This window comes from Balaenoptera borealis, assembly GCF_965194805.1.
Source record: "Balaenoptera borealis genome assembly, contig: HAP1_SCAFFOLD_477, whole genome shotgun sequence".
Classification (NCBI taxonomy): Eukaryota; Metazoa; Chordata; class Mammalia; order Artiodactyla; family Balaenopteridae; genus Balaenoptera; species Balaenoptera borealis.
The window spans coordinates 223,003-234,150 of NW_028123720.1; the positions used below are offsets into that span (position 1 = coordinate 223,003).

General features: G+C 57.8%; 1 pseudogene across 1 annotated transcript; it reads left to right on the top strand.

The window, feature by feature from the left end:
* Positions 1–428: 428 nt before the first annotated feature.
* Positions 429–3,877, top strand: LOC309621468 (thimet oligopeptidase-like; annotated as a pseudogene). Its single transcript has 7 exons — positions 429–591; positions 792–1,167; positions 1,247–1,442; positions 2,447–2,498; positions 2,605–2,733; positions 3,370–3,508; positions 3,722–3,877. The product of its transcript is annotated as a thimet oligopeptidase-like (transcript).
* The last annotated feature ends 7,271 nt before the right edge of the window (positions 3,878–11,148 follow it).

Genomic DNA, 11,148 nt, shown 5'->3' on the forward strand with positions numbered 1-11,148 from the left:
GAGGTGGCCCCAGAGAAGGTGGCGTACGCCTGGGGCCAGGCCTCACCAGCCAACCACGGGGCACCTGCAGCAACAGGTCTCTCGCCGTCCAGGGGCTGGGTGTTCGGGCGCCGTGGGGATGAGCTGCTGTCTGCACGGCAGCCAAGTTTGTATTGTTGAGCCCGGGGAGGCCCCTGGGTGGCTCCTGGAGAGCCTGGTCACATTTCTTCCTGCCCTTGGCCTTAGAGCTCATCATGGTTCACGCCGTTTCTGGTTCCAAAAGGACCTGTGTTCATAAAGACCACATGTTAGGACAGCACCAAAGTGTCTAGAAATCCAGGCCAGGAGGAGGAGGGAGGGGGTTTGGCTGTGCCCGCCAGTGGCCTGAGAGCCCTCCCACCCACAGAGACCTGGCCCGGGGCCTGTGGGGAGGGCGTGGCCCACGGTCCCCAGCGCTGGCTGTCTCTGGGTTCCAGGAGAACTGCGCGATCCTCGGGGAGCTGGTAAGGCTGCAGGCTCAGAAGTCCCGCCTGCTGGGATTCAGCACGCGTGCCGACTCTGTGCTGGAGATGAACATGGCCAAGACCAGCCAGGTGGTGGCCACTTTCCTAGGTAACCCCGCCTCCCCGAGTCCCAGTGGGGACGGGGGTCAGGTGGACCTTGACTGGACGTGGTGCTGCCTGAGACCCCACTGTGTCAGCCCTTGGGGGTTGCCTTCCCCAACCCTTCATTCTGCCTCGAGGGGCGTGGGGTGGGGGGCGGCTGGGCGGCTGCCACAGGGACATAGCTGAGCCTCTCCCCTCCGCCCGCAGATGAGCTGGCCCAGAAGCTGAAGCCCCTCGGGGAGCAGGAGCGGCCGTGATCCTGGAGCTAAAGAAGGCTGAGTGCCAGAGGCGGGGCCTGCACTTTGATGGGCCCATCAACGTCTAGGACCTGCGCTACTACATGAACCAGGGGGAGGAGACGCGCTACCACGTGGACCAGTACCTGCTCAATGAGTCCTTCCCCATGCAGGTGGTCACGCGCGGGCGGCTGGGCATCTCCCAGGAGCTGCTGGGGCTGACCTTCGACCTGGAGGAAGGCGCCAACATGCGTCACGAAGATGAAGATGTGAGGCTCTACACGGTCCGGGACGCGGCCTCGGGCAAGGTCATCCATCAGCAAGTTCTACCTGGACCTCTACCCTCGGTGCATGCGTGGGAGAACCTGTCGGCCGTGGGCCGGGGCTCCTCTGTGGTAGCGGGGCCTCACCCGCGTCCCTCCCCAGGGAAGGGAAGTCCGGGCACATGGCCTGCTTTGGCCTGCAGCCGGGCTGCCTGCAGCAGGACGGGAGGCGCCAGATTGCCATCGCGGCCATGGTGGCCAACTTCACCAAGCCTACGCCCAACCCGCCCTCCCTGTTCCAGCATGATGAGCTGGAGACCTACTTCCATGAGTTCTGGCAAGCGATGCACCAGCTCCGCTCCCAGGAGGGTGCGGGCGAGGGGCTGAAGGCAGGGGGCGGGGAGGGCCCGGGCTCTCCCGTGGTCCTCAGGCAGGCCCTCGCCACGGGATTCTTCCGCTGATGTCACCCCGCACGAGGAGACGCCCTCGGTGTCAGTTTCCATCATCAAACCCCACGCACTGGGCGCGTAAACAACGGAAGTGGATGTCCTCGAGACTCTGGAGGCTGGAAGTCCCAGATCAAGGAGTCAGGACTGGTTCCCTGCATGTTAAATACAGGTATTCAAGAGTTGCCTTTAAAAAAGACAAAATAGAAGAAAGGAACGTTGCATGCAAGGCTGGTGAGTGATGAGTGATGAGAACCAGAGGTTAGGCTCTGGGGCCGGGAGCACCACGCCCTGTGAGGCCCTGGGGCTGCTGCCAGTCTCGGTGGAGGCTCAGCAAGTCCCAGTGACTTCCCAATGTGGGGGGGGTCCCCAGATGAGCGTCTGGGCCCAGGACCCAGTGCTCGTTCAGTCTTCCTGCAGTCAGCCCTTCGTCCTGAGAGCGATGCTCTCACAGACTGCAACCGGAGCGCGTGGGGACACTTTACTGAGCTGTGCAGCCGTCACTACTGCCCTGTTCTGGAACATTTCCCTCACCCCAAAAAGGTCCCTCACGCCCTTAGTTATCATTCCCTCCCCTCCCCTGTCCCTGACAACCAGGAACCCACTCTGACTCTGTGGATCTACCTGTTCTGGACGTTTCCCCTCAGTGGGGTCACACCCTGTGTGTCCTTCTGTGTCTGACTTCTCTCGCTGAGCACCGTGTTCTCACGGTGCATCCACGTGGCAGCGAGTGGCAGGGCTTCACACCTTTGCGTGGTCGAGGGCCGGAAAAAAGACAAACGAAAAGAAGGGCACGTTGCCTGCGACTCTGGTGACAGCCGGGGATGAGAACCAGAGGGTAGGCTCTGGGGCCGGGAGCGCCGCGCCCTGTGAAGCCCTGGCGCTGCTGCCAGTCTCGGCGGGGCACGAGCAGCGCCGTCCCCCAGGAGCTGCTGGACAAGCTCATCAAGTCCCGGCTGGCCAACCCCCGTGCGGCCGGGCCGAGGGAAAGGAAAGGGGCTCCCGGACCGCCCGGCTGGAAAGCGCGGCCTGGACACAGTGCCAGCGCCCCCGTCTCCTTCCTCCCGCCCTCCAGGCCTCTTCAACCTGCGCCAGATCGTCCTGGCCAAGGTGGACCAGGCCCTGCACACGCAGACGCCCTCGGACCCGGCCTAGGACAATGCCCGCCTCTGCCAGGAGATCCTCGGGGTCCCAGCCACGCCAGGTAGCCAAGCGCACGCCGGGCCCACCTTAGCGGTCGGTTGGCGGCTACTGCCCAGGTCAAGAGGATCCTCTGGTGGTGTGTGAAGGGGGACCGACTGACGGGCTCTGGTCGAGGCTCGCTGACCTCTGGCCTCTTCCTGCCTGGGTTCCTGGGCTGGTCCCTCCAGCTGTGGCCCGCGGAGTCCGAGGGTGGGCTGGGCGTATCTGCACGTGCTTTCTGGAGAGCCTGGAAGAGGCAGGAGAGGGCTTCATACCCCGGACGGAACGCGTCGACGAGGTTTGCCCGTGCGTGTCGGTGCGGAGACGCAGTTCACTCCCTCGTGAGCGCTTTAACCCGCGCTCTCCCCGTGCTGGAGGGCGAGCCCTGACTCATCCCTCGGAGCCTCGGGCAGCTGTCCCTGTAAGAGGCTTAGGGGTGAACCCTCGTGAGCTTCAGCAGAAAGTCGGCAAAGATTGATTTGTGTCCCTCCACTGAGTTGCCCGCAAGGTCCCCGTTTTCTAGAAGTGTTGGGCCAATACTCCCTCTAGTGGCAGGGGACTCAGACAGGGCTGCTTTGAGGCCCCAAGCTCTGGGCTCTGGGGAAGGGGCACGGAGCGGCCAGGGGGCTGGGCAGGAGCCTCTCCACGTGTGTCCCAGGGACCCACCTGCCTGCGACCTTCGGCCACCTGGCAGGAAGCTACGACGCCCAGTCCTATGGCTACCTGTGCAGCGAGGTGTACTCCGCGGACACGGTCCACACACTCGTTTCAAGCAGGAGGGCGTCCTGAGTGGCAAGGTGAGAGGCCGGCCTGCCGTGCAGACCAACACGGAGGTCCTTGGCCTGGGCCTAGATGCTTGTGCCGCCCGCCTGGGCCTGCCAGGCTCTGAGGGCCCTGCCCAGAACCCCCTGCTCCCCTGCCCTTTGTTGAGTCACAGCAGAGGTGGCCACACCCACACCCTCCGTGAAGGGGGTGCTCCACCCTCCTGCAGCCCCGCCCCCTCTCCTCAGGTTGCCATGGACTACAGAAGCTGCATTCTGAGGCCAGGGGGCTCCGAGGATGCCAAGGGCATGGTGAAGCTCTTCCTGGGTTGTGACCCCATGCAGGACGCCTTCCTCCTGAGCAAAGGGCTGCAGGTTGAGGGCTGCAAGCCGCCGGCCTGCTGACGGCACGGGGTTTTGCCCCCCCGGGCGGGCCGGGTGCCTTAGCGCCCCGTCGGGGCGGGGGAGGGGCCGTGTGTCCTCCCAGCCCCCTAGTCCCCGGCGGCCGGCCTAGGCCAAAAGTCTCCACCTGGAAGTGTCTGGAAAGCCTGGCATCAAGGCTCCCCCTTGTTGCACTAATGCAATCCCTTCCTGGGGAGCTTTCCTGGTAACAAAACGGTTCTTTGAAAACGCAGCCATTAATAAAAAAGACTCTACTCCTGGTCTCTGCCTGCCGTCCCTTCCACCACAGGAGTGGCATGGGGGCCGTCACACTGGGGGGAGTTCTGACCTTGGTCGGGGATCAGCCCTGGGGCCGTGGTGACGCGTCTGGGTCACTGGGAGACGGCTGAGCTGTGGGGTGAGTTCAGACGGGGATGGTGCCCCGCACCCCGACCGGGCAGGCTCTCCAGTGAGGGGGTGTCAGTTTCCTGCCGGCCTCTCGCCCATCACTGTTTGGCATCTCGGGGGCTGTGACTGGCTGGAGCTGGTTCTGGCGGTGGGCACAGCTGCGGGAAGCCCGGCTGTGGCTGTCCCTGTCCCCGTGTCCTGTCCTCCTGCTCACGGCCAGCCGGCTGGCTCCCTCTGGTCATCGGCAGCTGCTGAAGTCTGGACCACAGCAAGGGGCCGCCTTCCTGGGTCCTAGCAATTCTTCCCAAAGGCCTTAGGGAAGTGTTTTGGTGGCAGTAGGAATTCAGAGAGGGTGCTGCACCACTGGAGCGGTAGGGTGGCTCTGGACCGTCCCGTGTGTCCTTCCCTGGCCTTTGAGCTCCTTGGGAGCCCTCCCTCCACAAAGGACGCCAGGCAGCGGAACGAGGGCGCGGGCGGCGCCCCGACCTTCTCCCCGTGGCCCAGGCGGGCAGGCCGTGCCACGCTCTGTCCTCCCCTCAGCCTGCCCGCCCGTTCTGTTGTTATTTTACCGAAGAGGACACAGACATTCAGAGAGGCTAGGGTCCATGCCTGAGGTCTCATATCCAGTAAGTGTCAGAGCCGGGGTTTGAACCCAGACAGCCTGTCCCGGAGACCACGCCCTAACCTCTACACAAACCACCTCCTGGTTCCCTTTATTAGCACAAGACTCATTTCCCTGACAAGCCCAGGCCCCATAAAGGCAACCCTGCCTCCCCCACGTGACCAACCCTTGCCAACTACTCACCCCAGTGGCAGAGGGACGAGCCACACAGGGGACCCGCCCATCTTGGCCATGGGGACACAGACACCCACTCACACCCAGAAGGACCTCCTCTTTACCTTAGGCCACACGCCCATGCCGAAGGAGCTGCTGTCTGCCAGCTGGTGCAGGTACAGTTCTGTCCTGGAAACAGAGAAGGGACCAGAAGTAAGGGAGGACCCACCCACACCAGTGGCCTGGCAGGGCAGGTGGGCATCATGGCACGGGGCTCCACAGAGTGCCCCAGGTGGCCCCGGGGTCTGCCTCAGGCCCTGGCCCTGCCTCCCGAATATTCCTCACTTGCTGCCCTCAATGGGCCCTTCTTAAGTGAAGGCCTTCCAGAAGCTTCCTTACTCCTCAGTTACCCTGCTCTGAAAACTGGGAGTTTCCTCCCTAATCTGCCCTCTCTCCAAAGGGTAAGGTGCCCCTCTGGCCTTAGCCAGGAGGCTCAGGACAGGTTGGGCCTGCCCTTCAGACGGGGGTGGAAGGCAGGAGACAAATGATGGGGGACGCAGAGGCAAATTGAAAATTATCACCCCTCGCCTGGGGTGAGCACTCCCTGGAGCTTCACTAGATAGAACCTTACTCATTCGTTCAACAGATGAGGAAACCAAGGCTCAGAGACAGGGAGCCACATGTCCAAGAATTCCCAGGAGTCAGCGAGGGGCAGAGATGACTCCCTGGGCCACCTCCCCCAGAAGGCCCTCCCAGATGAGCCTTGTGGCTTCTCTGCTGTTCCACCTGGTGCCTCCTCGCCCTGAGCTACCTCAGGTGCACCCAAGGCTCTCACAGAGTTTAGGAGCTTCTGGAAGATTTGGGGTCTGCTGTTCCTTGCCCACCTCCCACGCTGCTGTCAGAACCTGTACCAAAATGTCACCGTCACAGCAGACACCCACCACCACCCCCCAGCGTGTATAAAGAGCCATATGTGAATTATCTCACTTAATCCTGTAAGGTCAGCAGTCAAGGTACTATTTCCACTTTACAGAGGAAGAAACGGAGGTTCAGAGCAGGTGACACCTGGCCAGGTTCACCCAGCCCAGGAGCAGTACCAGGCAGCAAGAATCAGAGGCCAGATTCCTAACCACTGGGCTCCACTGCCTCTCACCTCTGGGCAGAGGCAGGGCTGGGGCCCTGGAGAGCGGAGGCCCTTTGTCTCACTGCCCTCGGCTGTCCCTGCTCAGCCCAGTCGCTCACCTGAGAGCCAGGTCCAATCCGGATAGCATCTGGGAGAAAACCTCGAAATTGCCTTCCCCTTCCAGCTGCCGGGCCACGTGGCTCTTCTCCAACAGCATCGTCTGCCAGGGGAGAGGACAGGCGCCGGTCAGCACGAGGCCCCGCTAGGCTGCCCGCACACCCCCACCAACCCCCAGGCCCACTCTTCGAGGCAGCACCTCAGGCCCCAACTTGGCTGGACGCCTCCAAATCAAAACGTGCCAGGCCTTTGTCTCACTGATTCAGCGTCCACGCAGGCAATCAACGAATGCAACGGGCTCATTCCGATGAAGGAATCCAAGGGTACTAACAATTAACCCAGAGCCGCCCTCCAACACACTCTTATGCAACCGAAGCCCTTAATAACTTGACCCACATGGTGATGCACGGTAGACTTTCAGGGCCGGGACAGAAAGGGATTTATCGTGCACCAGCGAGTCTGGGTATTCTCCTAGCTCCACATACAAACAACCCTTCTAATAACCTAATCCTGTTTTCTGTTCAAACAGAATGTTGGCGGGGGCGGGGCGGGGGGGGGAAGGGGAGGAGCCAGGTGATTTCAGAGAGAGGAACAAACAGGCCATGTGCCTGTCACACACGGGCTGCCGCAGAAGGCCAGCGAGCGCCTGTTTAATTTCAGCTTACGCTTTTAAGACCCAGCTAATGAGCGGCTGAATTATGTATCTACTCATGAATATTTCATCCCTGTGATACTCCGAGGCACAGACGAGCTGGCCTGCTCCGGGAGGAGATGTCTGGGCACTGAGTGAGGTGGGGAGGAGCTGGCCTTGGCCTGGGGAGCGATGACCATTTAGACACATTCCAGGGTCCCAGCTGGAGGCGTGGGCCCTGCTGAGTGGGGCTGAGGCTACTGCAGCCCCAAAGAGCCCCCTCTCCCTCCCATCCAGAGGCCTCACCTGGAGCTGGGCGGCCGTGACTCGGCCTGTGGCGTTCAAGTCCAGTGACATCACCATGGAGCACCGGGTGGCACGGCGGCTGTGGCCGGTGAACATGGAGCCAAAGGCCCGGAGGACAGTGAAGGTGGCTCGAATCTTCTCCACTGGTGGGGCACAGACAGGGCATCACCCGTGGCCCGGGTGCTGCCACCCCCACCTCTCACAGGACCCCATTCTGGCCCCAGGCCCCAGCAGGGGCCCCTCCACTCCCCCAACTCAGCTCTAAGCCACACCTCTTCCGCTGCTGGGCTGGCCCTGTGCTGCAAGCAGGGGCGCGGGGTGAGCAAGAGTGAGCCCAGAAGGGGAGATACACACACCTAGGATTGGTACGATCTGAGTGACAAGGGCTGCCCTAGGGCCTCCTGGGCCTGGTGGAGTCTAGGAGGAGGGCAGAGCATTAACATTCTTGGACCTGCTGTCGGGGAACGCCCATCACAGCCAGCTCAAAAAGCCCAGCAGTCCCAAGCTTTTTAACATAACTATTTAACAAGCACCCACTATGTGCTAGGCACCTGGATACAGCCTAGCCTGACTCCCACTCCCCCAACACACACTTTCAGCAGATCTACATTCTGGGAGGGCCTCTCCTTGCTGTATCCCCAGCTCCTCACAGGGCTCTAACCTGGGCCAGGTGCAGAACAGGTGATCAATAAAGCATTGGAATAAGCCCAGTGGAGAAGCAGGATAGTACAATGGTTAAACAAGCTTGAATATGGCCTCTCCCCGTTGTTAGTCACCTGATTTGGAGCGAATAAATTAACCTCCCTGTGCCTCAGATACCCCATCTATAAGATGGGGGTAATAATAGTACTTACTTACCTCATGTGGTTGCCACAAAGACTAAAAGATTTAATAATGTAAAGTGCTCAGAACATGCTCCAAATGTGGTGGTGTTAGTATTGTTTGTTATTATTAGAAAAGCAATACTGCCTGGGCCATATATTCTCAGCAGGGGGAATACTGCCCCCAAGAGGGCAGAAACTGATTCTTGAGGATGGGGGCAGTTTTCCTTTCTTATGTATAGAATAGAGCACAGATACACACACACACACACACGTCTGTGTGTGTCTGTATATATATACACACATACACACACACTGCATAAACAAATATATGGTGAATCTATGGCATTAACTTTTCATGGTGGGAGACGATTAGGAGAAAGAACAACTAAAAAGGCTCCTCAGAGGGGCAACAATACATTGAGGACACTGGCCCAGGGGTAACAGCTCTGGAGCCAAACTGTCTGTGTTTGAATCTCGGTGCTAGGATGTATGAGCTGTGTGGCCTTGGGCAAGCTGGTTAACCTCCCTGCGTTTTAATGGCCTCATCTATAAAATTCAAATAATAATAATGTCTACCTTATAGGGATGTTTTAAATAATAAATAAGTTAACCTGCTTGGAATAGAGCCTGGCGCGTAAGTCCTCAGCAAGCATTTACCACGATCCCCATCAATATTGTAATTATTATCACCAACTGACACTATTTTTTATTGAAGTATAGTTGATTTACAATGTTGAAACTCTTTCTTTAATGCCCAGCTCAAACATCATTTCCTCAAGGAAGCCCCCCGGCCCCTTCTCTGTGCTCCCTCCACCTCTCCCCTCCCCAGCTCGGCCAGCAAGCGGTGCAGAGCACTGGAGTCTGGCACAGATGTGCAGCTGAGTCTCCCTTCCGGCTGTCAGTGCCTCCTTGTCTTTGTTTTTACTTATCGGGTCCTCTGCACAGTCCAGTGGGCTGTGCGCTGCACAAGGACACCACACCTAAGGGCACAGCATTTATATCAGATAGCCATAGGCCTGTATACTTATTAGGATGATGGCCCAGAACGTGGTGGTCAAGTGTTTGGTTCTAACAATGTCAATGCGTGACGACGGTTCCACATGTGGCAGTGAGTGTCTTAGGCAAGGAGTACCTGTTTCTAATTCACACAAAAGTACCCAACAGACTAGGGGTGGCCCTGCCCAGAAGCCAGCACAGGGTCTGCACACAGGTGCTCAGTGAACGCTAGCTGAGCAGATATAAGAAAGAGCCGCCCAGCACCCCCTCTGACTCTCCCTTCCCTTCCCCCACGCCACCGCCCCCACCACGTCCCAGCTGCACGTCACCTGGAGACCACTGTACCTGAGACCCTGCCATCCACACTGCCTGCCATCCCCACCAGGTGCTCCAGGACCTGCTCGCAGCAGGTGGTCTTGCCAGCACCGCTCTGGCCCAGGGCCACGATGCTCTGGTCCCTCTGCTGGCTCAGCAGAGCCCAGTACGCCCGCTGGGCCAGGGAGCCAACGTGGGCGGGTAGGCCATCCCAGCAGCTCCTGGGCACCTGCAGGAAGAGCGCCGGCATCAGCCTTCCCACCCAGCCGGGGCCCAGGGAGCACTCCACAATGCTCCAACCCGGCCTCAAGCCCAGATCCACGTCCATGCCTCCCATCCTACTCCAGCCTTGTCAGAGACGTCGTGCATTTTTCTGGGGAGAGCCCAGCCTGGAGATCTAGTCCTGCCACTGGCTCGCTGTGAGTCCTTGGGCAGCCTTGGACCCTGCTCTGAGCCTGGCCTCTTCTTCAGCCAATGAGAGGCTTGAACTAAAGCTGCATTAGCTCATGGGGCTCATCTCACTTGCTACACAAAGGACTGGATCGTACCTGTCTGAAATGAAGCAGGTGGATAAAATGGCTCAATTGATGAGTGACGTCTGCCATGGAAACAGAATGGGGCATGGGGGAATTGGCGGTACGTGTGCTATGTATTTGCTATAACAGATTTAGATACCGGAAGCCCCTTTGACTTCATTCATTCATCCATCCATACATCCATTCACACAGTAAAAAAAAAAAAATTCATTGAGTGTCTACTACATAGCAGGCACTAACCCAGGCACTGGGGGCACAACACTACTCAAGGCGAATAAAGGAAATCTCTGCCAACCGTGAGGAGATATCATTATACACCTATTAAGATGGCTAAAAAACCGGTTTTTAATTTTTTTTGACACACTACCAAGTTCTGGTTAAGATGCAGAGCAAGTGGAATTCTCCCACAATGCTACACAATACAGCCACTCTGGAGAACAGCTTGGCAGCCTCTTTTACAGTGATACGTACACTCGTCATCCAACTGAGCAACCCCACTCCTAGGTATTTACCCAAGAGAAATGGACATTTGTGTTCACCAAAAAACCCTCTGTCACTGGTTATATTGAGTAGGTATTCAAAATCATCAACAACCTAGAAACAACCCAAATGTCCCTCAACTAAAGAACTAAGATAACCAACCACCCTGGTTTTAGCACTGAAAGTCCCATGTCCCAGAAAAACCATTCCCTCCCACGGAAACCAGGACAACTGGTCCCCCTCCGAACAGATAAACAAAGCTGTGCAATAAAATACAATAGAATAAAAGAACTAACGGCTCACAGCTGCAACAATATGGGTGAATCTCAAATGCGCTGTGCATTGTGATAAGTGGAAGAAGCCGATTCCAAAGGTTACACGCAGTACAATCCCATTTATATGACTTTTCAGAAAAGGCACAACTAGGGAAAAGGGACAAAAGAACAGATTAGTGGCTGCCCAGGGCGGGACATGGGGGAGGGGATGACCACAAGGGTATGGAGAACTTTTGGGGGTGATGGGAACTGTCCTGTAATTGACGGCAGAGACAGTTTCACAACTATACGTGTTTGTCAAAAACTTACAGAAGTGAACACTAAAAAGGGTGACATTAACTGTATGTAAATTATACCTTAATAAACCTGACTTAAGACAAAAAAAGCCCTGCCTGTAGAGCTTGCTTTCCTTTGGGAGAAGACAGATGATAAAAAACCAACTAATTAAATTATACTCAACGGGAGTCATTTGAAAGCCATGAGCTTGGATGAGATCACCAAGGAAGTGG